Genomic DNA, 12157 nt, shown 5'->3' on the forward strand with positions numbered 1-12157 from the left:
TTAGAATGAGAAGGTGTGTCCAAACTTTTGGTCTGTACTGTACGTCTTCTCATTGGGGAACCCCTTCCTGAAATACATTCACCTTTACCTGCGTTACGTGGACGATGTGTTCCTGGTCTGGTCGGGCAGCGAGGAGTTGTTTAAGCAGTTTGTACATCACCTAAACGATATTAACCACATGAATATGAGGTTTACCATTAACTTCGGTGGCGATTCGTTGGATTTTTTGGATGTAAGAGTCACCACAGAAAATGGTATTCTCCACACCACAGGCTTTCGTATGCCTACTGCAACTAACTCGCTGCTCCACCAGACCAGCTTTCATCCCCCGCGGTGAAGGATGCTGTCCCATTTGGACAATTCATCCATCTCTGTAGAATTAATAGTACGGATGAGGGCTATTTCAGGCAAGCCCACCAGCTTAAGAACAGGCTGTTGGAGAGGGGTTACCCCCGGAGAGACCTTATTGATGCTTTGTATCGTGCCAGTCGTTATGCACTCCAGAATCTCCTGAGTGACAAGACCAAGGAAAGTGATCATGACAGATTTGCATTTGTCTTTAAATTTAGCCCAGCAGCAGGCATAGTGAGACAGGCCGTGTTGAACAACTGGGACCTACTGAGAGGCGAGTCTGTTCTGGGGGACTTTGTTTCCAAAAGACCCCTTGTCACTTTCAAAAAATGTCACACTCCGAAAGATAGATTAGTCCACAGTGTGATGAGGCAGTCTAAACAAACTAATTGGTTGCAGCGCAGGAAACCGCAGGAAAATTATAAGTGTGGTATGTGTTCATTTTGCCCCCAAAATTCACAGAGAAAAATGTTATGTTTGGGAGGGGGGGGGGGGTCACACACAAAGTCAAAGACTTTATCACTTGCCGGACACCCTATGTAGTTTGTTATAATGTGTGCTTGCCGGAGGTTTTACATTGGCAAAACCATAAGACCCTTATTTGAAAGAGTGCAGGAGCATTTGAGCTCCATCAGGACAGGTCGGGCTCACCCGGCCGGTTTGACCGTGTTCCGTGCGGTCCACGATGGCGATCCATTGAGCCTCTCTTTTGCTGGCATTGAGGCCGTGAGACCCATCCCTAGGGGTGGTGACCGCCATCGCCTCTTGCTGCAGCGGGAGGCTCAATGGATCATCAGGACTAATGCCATGGGCTCGCACGGCTTAAATGACAAAAACAATATGGCAGTATTTCTGTAAAGTCCCCATGTATCTACATACTTGCCTGCTAGTTGTAACTTGTTGCCGCGATCTGACACTGTTTGCTCATTTGTTTTGTAGCACATTGTACGTGCATAATCTGTCCTTTTCTTTGCATTGATTTTAACACACAGTTGATGATCAGGTGTCCGACCATAAAACGTATGGCGGTGCGCGTGTGTGTCATTTTGGTCCGAGGAAGCACAAGTCACGCGCGAAACGGCCATCACCGCCTACCCACACCAAAGAGCCATTCCACTCCCCAGCCTGCGAACCTGTTGCAATAAAGTAAAGCAATAAAGTACTGAAGTTTCGTGAAGACAGGGGTGAGTGCCGCAATTCCTTTCATCTATTTCTGCATTATATCAAGTGTCTACTTGCATTCATCTCGCTGAGCACCACGTCAACCTTTCTAACTGCTGAGCCACTGGTTTGTGATTTTCTGATGGAGATAGGGGTATATGTGAGGTGAGAACAGCAGTGCCGCTGATTCCTTACCTTTTTATTCTTATACAACGCATATACACATATAGCATACACTGTGCCACACAATATACAGTATACCTCTACACTGTGTAGTCTTGTGGCGGCGGACAGAAAATAATCTGGAAGTGCCCCTCCCGAGACCAGGCTCTGGATCCGCCACTGATTGCACCCGCGTGGAAAACTCGCCCGTGTGAAAGAGGCCTTAGAGTTAGGGTTTTTGTACATTTTCATGGCAATTTTGTTTATTTTTATGTACCTATTTTGAATAAAGAATCCTTGGATGATATGCTACTGTCTTTTTTGGTGATATCCTGAGGATAGGTCATCAATAAAAATATCTCAAAAAACCACTTTAATACATCTTCCCCACAAACTCCATATAGATGTGGTGCCTAATGAGTTTCTGATTAGGACTGTAGCACTTCAACGTAACTGTGCCAACATTCTATCCATTCATACAATACAGATAAGTTAAGCTTAAAGGGAGTCTGTCACCAGCATTTCACTTTTTTAACCCTTCCCACAGCTCCCTAGCATGCTTACAGTTAATCAAAACGTTACCTCTGGCATCTTTCCTGTTCTTATAAATCCATCAAAAACGATCTTTATAAGATATGCAAATAAGGGCTCGAAAGTGCCCAGGGGAGGCGTTACTCTCTTAGGTGCCCTGCTTGCTCAGCCTTTTCATTGCCAGAGGGCATATCTTATTTTCTAACTTTTCCATCATCCTCCCACCTTCTCACACCCCATCCTGCCACCCCCAATACTGTATTAACTATGCTTCCCAATACTTTCCTGCAGAAACAGTCCCTCCTGAAAATACTCGTACCACACTGATAGTGCGTCAGTACAAAAAAACACGTTATTTTTGGGCTAGTACAAAACAATCCCCCCTTCCTTTCATATCAGACCCCCATATAAAACCCTAAATGAGATCCCCCCCATCTCAGACCAAACCTCCTTTAGACCTCTATGTCAGACCCCGACCAAATATCAGACCTCAGACTAGACCCCACATTAGACCTCCAGACCCCCATTAGACCTCCAGGCCCCCATATCTGACCCCCATTAGATCTCTGATCCCCATATCTGACCCCCATTAGACCTCCAGACCCCCTAGTCAGACCCCCCAGTCGGACCTTCAGACCCCTCAGTCAGACCTCCAGACCTCCTAGTCAGACCTCCAGACAGTCCATTCAGACCACCACACCCCCCATTAGACCACTCCAGACCCCCGAGTCAGACCTCTAGATCCCCCATTAGACCACTTCAGACCCCCAGTGAGACCTCCAGACCCCCCAGTCAGACCTCCAGACCCCACCAGTCAGACCTCCAGTCCCCCCAGTCAGACCTCCAGTCCCCCCAGTCCGACCTCCAGACCCCCCATAGACCACTCCAGACCCCCATTAGACCTCTCTAGATCCCTATTAGACCTCCAGATATCAGACCTCAGATCAGACTGTAAAATAATACTTACCTCTCCTGCCGCCACTCTCCCTGTTCTGGCTGTCTCCTCTTTTCAGGGCCGGTGCTGCAGTCAGAGTGCGTTCTGTACGTCCTGACGCCGGCCCTGAGAATAGCAAGCAGGAGTAGGGGTAAGTACTGTACAGAGCTTACAGCGCTTATCTCCCCCTCCTCCAGGAGACTAGTGAGCGCATAAATTATGGAATCTCTAACTACTAGTATTCCCTTTATAAGATGCACTCCATCTTATGAAGGGAAAAGCAATGAGCGCTTCAATCTGTATTGATGGAAGCACTCATTGCTTCTGTTCTGGCACCCCCCCCCCCCCCCCCAGGCACGCCACTAGGAATGCAACCTAAATTTTACTAGCATGTTCCAATAATGTATTGAATTGGAGCCTTTAGTCAACTTCTAGCTAAAGTTAAAGTGCCTCTGATCCATGATCCCAGTGTTTATTTGCAGCTGCTGAAGTCACTAGATGACTGTTACTATATCACAATAGGTGAAGATCACAGAGTTGGTACCTAGCAGGAATTTATGGTGTATCAATTCAATAAGATGGAAACACAGATTTAATTTTACCAAGATCAGATTAACCAAAAAAGTTCATTTTTTCTTTTTTTTTTAGTTCAATGCCTTTTTAAATATCGCTGCTTGTCCAGAGAGCATTGAGATTTATAGTTTGACACTTGTCTTTTGTTTTCCATTTCACATGCACATGAGGAGGACTGATCTTCCATGTACGGCGACCATTACTCTGAAAGGACATGAAATATCACAGAGATCAGGCTGCCATATCATAATCTCTTTGTCAGACAGATGGGTGTTTTAGTGAGGACTGTTGCAGAAAATAAATGGGTTTTACATTTTTCATTAGCGTATCACTTTGACAGTTGAACTCTATTATGATGTCTTCAGGAAGTATCTGATCCATTCTATTATGCCGAGTGACAAAGAGAAAGCGTCTGCAATGATTCAAGAAAGGTCATCCTCAACCACCATTCTGCTGAGCTGAGTGTTCAGACGTAATTAAGGACATGGAACAGATGGAATTCCATAGTCAAATATGCAATGTCTCATTTCAAAGGAGATATTTTTCCAGTTACTTAGAAGAATGTATTTATTTCCAAGCAAAATCAGTTTGTAGATGACCTATGTTTTTTACACAAATTGAGGAGACCTCGATCACTAAAGACATATCAAGAGAAATACTGTGGTGCACAATAGGAATTGGTCCTACCCTCCAAAAAAACATAGAAAAATACAGAATTGAATTACATCACTATCCTCTGTTTAGTGTCCTATTGAACTGTTTTTCTTTTGTACATTTTAACCCCTTGTCCACCAGGCCAGTCATCCTGCCTAGGTCTATTTTTGAAAATCTGACTTGTCTCTTTTGTGATAACTTTGGAATGGTTTTATCTAACAACTTCTGATCTTATCTACTTATCTAATTAATTCTGTTTTCTAATGACACATTGCACTTCATTTTAGCGGTATATCTAGATCCAAAAATCCGAAATTTACTGAAAATCTGAGAACAATTATCACAATTTTCTAAAATTTGAATTTCTCTGCTTTTTAAACAGATTAGAACACCTCCATGGCATTTTATTTTGTTAGGACGTTAGAAGGCTTAGGATTTTAGAAGCGATGTTTCAAATTTTCAAGAAAATTTCCAAAGCCGACATTTTTAAGCACCAATTCAGTTATAAAGTGATTTTGAGGGGCTTACATAATAGAAATCACCCATAAATGACCCATGACATTTTAGAAATTACACCCTTCAAACTATTCAAACCTGTGTTACAAACTTTGCTAACCCTTGAGGTGTTTCATATGAAATAATGTAAATAAAGTAAAAAGGAGGTGAAATTTCAAAATGTTATTTTTTTGTCGGATTTTCTACCATAATCTACCATAATCCATTGGTTTATGGACACCAGGTTGGTATTGAACAGTCTCTGGGGGACCAGTACAGTCATTTTCTGACAACCATGCACTTTTTTTCTCTATGTAGCTGTGTGAGGACTATTTTGTGAGATGAGTTGCCATCATCATTGGTTCTATTTTGGGGTACATACAGCTTTTCATTTTGCTGTTTGGGAAGCAGGATAAATCAATGTAGCAATTCTCCCATTGCTTTTTGGATTTTTGATAATGACACATTATCTTTATTCTGCTGATCAGTAGATTTACAGAGAGACCAATTTTATATATTTTTTTTTTAGGCTTAACTACTTTTACACAAAGCATTTTTGTAAAGAAAAATCGTGTTTTCAATTCGCCATTGTCTGAAGGCCCTAGTTTTCTTATTTTTCTAACAATGATCTTGTTTGAGGGCTTGTTTTTTGTAGGATGGTTTAATTGGTACCATTTTGGGTTACATACAACTTTTTGATCGCTCAATATTATGAATTTTCTCAGGTGAAGCGACAAAAAATGATTGTTCTGGCACAGTTTTTATTCATTTCTTTTTACAGCTTTCACTTGAAAGGGTAGATGATGTGATATTTTTATAGAGCTAGTCGTTCTGGATGCTGCAATACCTTATTATATGTACTTATTTTATTGTTTGTGTTTGCAGAGTGCTGTTGCATTTCGTTTGTCCTTTAATATTTATAGCGATGGTGACGTGCACCTGCATATTAGGATGTGATGACTGACCCCCAGTTTTGTTTCTCTTGCAGTTTGCGTTGGAGATGTGGCTGACTCCATTGTTTTGGTTGTGCACTCCTAACTAACCTGTCTGCCCCACAGGCTGATTTTAATTAGTGCAAGTATAAAGCTGTAGCCTGCTATCCATGCATTTATTGGAGGCCAGTAGGCACCAGGAGTGGTGGAATACAGAGTAGGCTCAGCATTCATGTGGAAACTGCATTCCATGAACATAACAGAGGTGAGTGCGGCACCAAAGAGGTACAACAAAGTGTAGGCACAGCATCCATATGGAGCCTGCATTCCCTGAAATTAGTGGATGCCATTTTGGCACCATAAGAGGTACAACATAGTGTAGTCTCAGCATCCATGTGGATCCCGCATCCTCTGAATTTAATGGAGGCTGTTATATCACTCAGTGAATGTGGTATTTAGTGGTATTTAGTATTTAGTGTTAGGTTCCCGTCTTAAAGAGATCGCCTTGATGCAGGCAGATGGGCACAAATTTTTTTGTACAAGAATCTCACATTTATAATGTGGTGTTAGTATTTGATATAGTGAGTATGGCATTATTATATGTCATTATTCTATTGTTTGTATTTGCAGAGTGCTATTGCATTTTGTTTGTCCTTTACTTTTGTATTTGGATACAGCGATACCTAATATGTCTATTTTTTTTAAGTTTTACAACATAATAGCTAAAGATGAGCCGGTTAGCTGAATTTTTCAGAAAAATTTGCTTCGATCTGAATTTATTCGCGGCGAATCGCGTTAAAAAACAGCTATTTCCTGGCTGATGAGAGCCTTTATAATGGTGTAGAAAACTGTGCCTTATAGTAACACGCATAGGGAGTCTGCTTTGGTAGTAAAATAACACTGAGTCCGTATGACATGCAGATGACAGGCGTCGCTCTTAGAATCACAGCACACTTCACATATTAGGGCAGTCACGGGGCCAAAACTAACCCAATAACTCAAGTATTAACTCAGACTTAGAGGTCGATGTTAGTGCCAAGAAGAAGTGCACTCCTTTTACAAAGTTACCAGCTGATTCCACATAGATGTTATCAGAACCTGTTCTATTAAACGGTCATACAAATAGAGCCACCTGGACAGAGTCATTGATTAATTTGCCCTTCCTCTGATCCGTCAGAACAATAACCCACAAAAAATCCTGTCTGTGGAGCATACGCCTTCACTCGGTCAGCATTTGCTCAATAATCCATCAGTATTGCTAATGCCAAAAAAGACAGGAGTGGATGTAAAACAGAGATGACACGTGAATGGAATATTTGCATGTCTTCTGTGTTTTGTATCCACTCCTGCTTTTGGCTACCAAAATCACAAGCCAATTCTGATGGGACCATACAGGCCTTATAGCTGTTACACAGACAGGATCCGTTGTGCATCTCATTTATCCTTCCTTTTGACAGATCAGAAGAAAGATCAAATAAATTATTATGTCAGCCAGGCCGAAAGGCAAAATAGTGGACCAGTCATAAAGTGGGGAGGGTGGAAACAGCATGAGAAGTCCACAGAGGGGACCTATGACATAGTGGTGAGGTGGAAACAGCATGAGGAGACCACAGAGTAGCCCCATGACAGAATCTGGAGGCGGCGGCAGCATCAGGTGGTTGCCATTGTTTTCATGTACTTTTTGTACATTTGTTGTTTCATAATATATATTTTCCTCACACTTTCAGACGTCACACTACCTCATACGACGTCATGGTCCATACAGCAAAAGGAGTTTTTCAGTCACCCATCATTTTTACCGAAAAAAAACAAATTTGAAAGAAAAGATTTCACAACAACGTCATTTGGTTCATACAACAAAAGAGTTTTGCAGTCACCCATCAACATTACCCCCCCCAAAAAAAAAACACTTTTAAAGAGTGGCACAATGAGTCTGAAGGTGGCAGATGCAGCAGCATCATGAGAACACAATGACAAAATCTGTAGATGGCAGCAGTATGATGAGGCAACCGAGTGGCCCAATGACAGAGTCTGGAGGTGGCAGCAGTATGAGGAGGCCAGCAAGTGGCAAGGTGACATAGTGTGGAGATAGCAGATGAGAAGACCATAGAGTGGCAAGGTGACATAATGAGAATATGGCACCAGCAGGATACCACAGAGTGGCAAGGTGACATAGTGTGGAAATGGCAGCAGCAGCAGCGGAATCAGGAGATCACAGAGTGGTAAGGTGACATAGTGTGGAGATAACAGTAGCATGAGGAGACCACAGAGTGGCAAGGTGACATAGTGTGGAGAGGGAAGTAGCAGCAGCATCAGGAGACCACAGAGTGGCAAGGTGACATAGTTTGGAGATGGTAACAGCATGAGGAGACCACAGTGTGGCACAATGACATAGTCTGGAGGTGGCGGCAGTATGAGGAGGCCACCAAGTGGCACAATGACAGAGTCTTGAGGTGGAGGCAGCATCCGGAGGTTGTCATTGTTTTCATGTACTTTTTGAATATTTGTTGTTTCATAATATATATTTTTGCCACACTTTCAGACGTAACACGACCCCACACAATGTAATTCGGTCCATACAGCAAAAGGAGTTTTTCAGTCACTCATCATTTTTACAGAAAGAAAATACTTTAAAAGAGTGGCACAATGACAGAGTCTGTAGATGGCAGCAGTATGATGAGGCCACCGAGTAGCAAAGTGACATAGTTTGGAGGTGGAGGCAGCATCCGGAGACCACAGAGTGGCAAGGTGACATAGTGTGGAGATAGCAGATGAGAAGACCATAGAGTGGCAAGGTGACATAATGAGAATATGGCACCAGCAGGATACCACAGAGTGGCAAGGTGACATAGTGTGGAGATGGCAGCAGCATGAGGAGACCACAGAGTGGCAAGGTGACATAGTGTGGATATAGCAGCAGCAGCAGCAGGATACCACAGAGTGGTAAGGTGACATAGTGTGGAGATGTCAGCAGCATCAGGAGGCCACCTAGTGGCAAGGTGACATAGTGTGGATATGGCAGCAGCAGGATACCACAAAGTGGCAAGGTGACATAGTTTGGAGATGGTAACAGCATGAGGAGACCACAGTGTGGCAAGGTGACATGGTTTGGAGGTGGCGGCAGCATCAGGAGGCAACAGAGTGGCAAGGTGACATAGTGTGGCTATGGCAGCAGTAAGATACCACAGAGTAGCAAGGTGACATAGTATGGAGATGGCAGCAGCATGAGGAGACCACAGAGTGGTAAGGGGATATAGTGTGGATATGGCAGCAGCAGGATACCACAGAGTGGCAAGGTGACATAGTGTGGAGATGGCAGCAGCGTGAGAAGACCACAGAGTGGCAAGGTGACATAATGTGGATATGGTAGCAGCAGCAGGATTCCACAGATGGGGCAAGGTGACATAGTTTGTTAATAGCAGAAGCATGATGAGACCACAGAGTGGCAAGGGGACAAAATGCGGAGATGTCAAGTCAATGTGTGTGTTGAGGATGAGACTGAAGAGAGGAGGAAGTTCATGGAGAAGGTGGAAATATGTTTTTCCACCTAAATAATTTACAAAAGATTTTACCACATATATCTGCAGCGCTGAACGCTGAATGATATTTGTTTTTCCACCGAACGAGGTCACAAAAGATTTTATCGCATATAAGTGCAGCACGTAAAGCTAAATATGCTGAAATAAAAAAAATTCCCACCGAAATAAGTCACAATAGATTTTACTGCATCTAAGTGCCGTGCTTAACGCTGAATTATAATTTTTTTCCACCAAAATAAGTCACAAAAGATTTTAACGCATATAAGTGCAGCGCTGAACGCTGAATAACATGTCTTTTCTGCCAAAATACTTCAATAAAGATTTTACCACATATAACGGAGCACGGAGATGGAAAGGGTCTTAGGATTCCCCCCGCACTATACGGACGTCTCAGAAATAAACCGCTGCTTCCGACAGCAGCTCCTGGGAAGTTCATGGAGCATCCCGGTCATCCGGCATCTATTCGCCCCGCTGAAGGATTATATTGAAAGTGTACAGAAGCCACACAGGCCCCCCACACTGCAGATTTATCATGGAGACATCATGGAGATTTAACCGCATATAACTGCAGCGCTGACAGCTGAATAAATTTTATTTTTCGACCAAAATACTTCGATAAGGATTTTACCAAATATACCCGCCGCACTGACTGGCAGATAAAAAAATATACATACACAATTAACTGCAAAAAATGCACCAAAATGATACGCAACTGACAACACTAGCTAATTCCTCAGGCCGATGTTAAAAGCTGAGAACTTTGCCAATACCCTCCAGTCAGGAACATATCGGAGCCCCTCATTTTGCAGTGAATTGTGTATGTATATTTTTTCATCTGCACAATGTATCATTTTGTGTAAGATGTTCTTGTGGTGCATGCAGTCCGCCCCGGCATCCTTCATTGTACGCATTTTTTTGCTGGGGATTGCTGTTGTCTGCGGACCGCATGCGGAGGAATTGCTCCCCCGGTTATAGACACGCTACAGTGTCTGGGTTTAGAGCATTTTCACCCATTTAGGCCATTTAGGAGTTTTTGTCCTTATGTGTAAGGAATGTGCCACTTTATTTTGTTGGTAACATTCTTTTGCACCTGGTAGCTTCTTTGTCACATGGTCTATTGTGGGTGTGGCTCACAGCTTTATACTACCTCACAGTGCATTGGTGATACCACTATGGAGGCATGTGAGAGTCTGGCTGTGAGTTGGTTCACACTCCACGGGCAGGTGAGTGGTAGGACCCCATGCGTGCTGAGACACCGTGACGTGGCGCATGAGGGGCTCCGATATGATCCTGACTGGAAGATATTGGCAAAGTTCTCATCTTTTGATATTGGCCTGAGGAATTAGCTAGTATTATCAGTTGTGTATCATTTTGGTGCATTTTTTTGCAGTGAATTGCCTATATGCTTTTACCAGAAATAACTGCAGAAGTGACCTGAGAATATATATTTCTTGCTGGAATGAAATAGGCCACTAAACGCTTTAACCAGAAAACAATTAAATAGTGCAGTGCATATATATTTGTCCTATTTTACTGAAATACGCCCCTATACGCTTTCACCAGAAATAACTGGAACAGTGCAGTGCATATATATTTGTCTTATTTTACTTAAATACACTCCTATACGCTTTTAACAGAAATAACTGCAATAGTGAAGTGTGCATATATTTTTCTTATCTTATTTTAGTGAAATACGCCCCTATACTCTTTCACCACAATTAACTGCAGAAATGCATCAAGGATATATATTTATTTCTTTACTGAAATACGCCCTATACGTTTTCAACAGAAATAACTGCAACAGTGCAGTACGTATATATTTTTCATTTTTTTTACTGTAACACGCCCCATACGCTTTTAGCAGAAATAACTGCAACAGTGCAGTGCAAATATATTTTTCTTTTTTTAATGAAATAAGCCCCTATACGCTTTCACCAGAAATAACTGCAACAGTGCAGTGCGTATATATTTTTCTTTGTTACCGAAATACGCCCCTATACGCTTTTAACAGAAATAACTGCAGAAGTGAAATGCGTATATATGTTTCTTGTAGTACTGAATAAGATACTAAGACGTCAGCCTCTAAAGGCTTTTCAACATAACACTTGCAGCCCAATAACAAAAAGCTTGAATGACAGAGCTGTCTAATAATTATGTGGATCCCCAAATAATCGTTCCATGCACTTGTAAATCAGTTTCCTATCAATGTCCCTAGCGCCTTCTGACGTCTCTCCCTGCACTAAGATGCTGTGAAATTATTCCTCCCTATCCTTTCCCTGCACTTATAAATAGTTTTTTCTCTCTTTTTTTTTCTCCACAATTGTTTTTCCAATAGCTGTCCCTAGCGCCTTCACACGTCTGTCCCTGCACTCTGAACTCTGGATAATGGCATAATCTAAAATGGCTGCCGTATTTATAGGGCTGTGACATCACAGGGCTGGCTGGCTGCTGATTGGCTGCATGCAGGCATGTCAATCAGGGTGATCCCGCCTTCCCAGTGTTTCTTGCTTAATGTCCTCAGTCCTCACACGTGTAGCCGCCATTTTAGGAAAAATGTGATTCATTACCATGGAGCGTGAGGAAATTCAAATTCGTTGCAAATCAAATTCAGCTTTGATTAGCTCATCTCTAGTAATAGCATATTTGAAAAGAAAAAGTCAGCATCTGTGGACGGCTTAGGAAATTTTCCACGACAACCTCCTTTTGCTGCTTTGCGCTGGCAATTGACCAACTTCTCAGACTGTCCTTAGCATAGTGTGCTTTATTAGTCTGGAGCGATCTCCTTTGATGTTGGATTGCCCAGCGCTGTGTCACCGCCAGCCCTG

This window comes from Bufo gargarizans, chromosome 1 (assembly GCF_014858855.1).
Source record: "Bufo gargarizans isolate SCDJY-AF-19 chromosome 1, ASM1485885v1, whole genome shotgun sequence".
NCBI classification, from domain to species: Eukaryota; Metazoa; Chordata; class Amphibia; order Anura; family Bufonidae; genus Bufo; species Bufo gargarizans.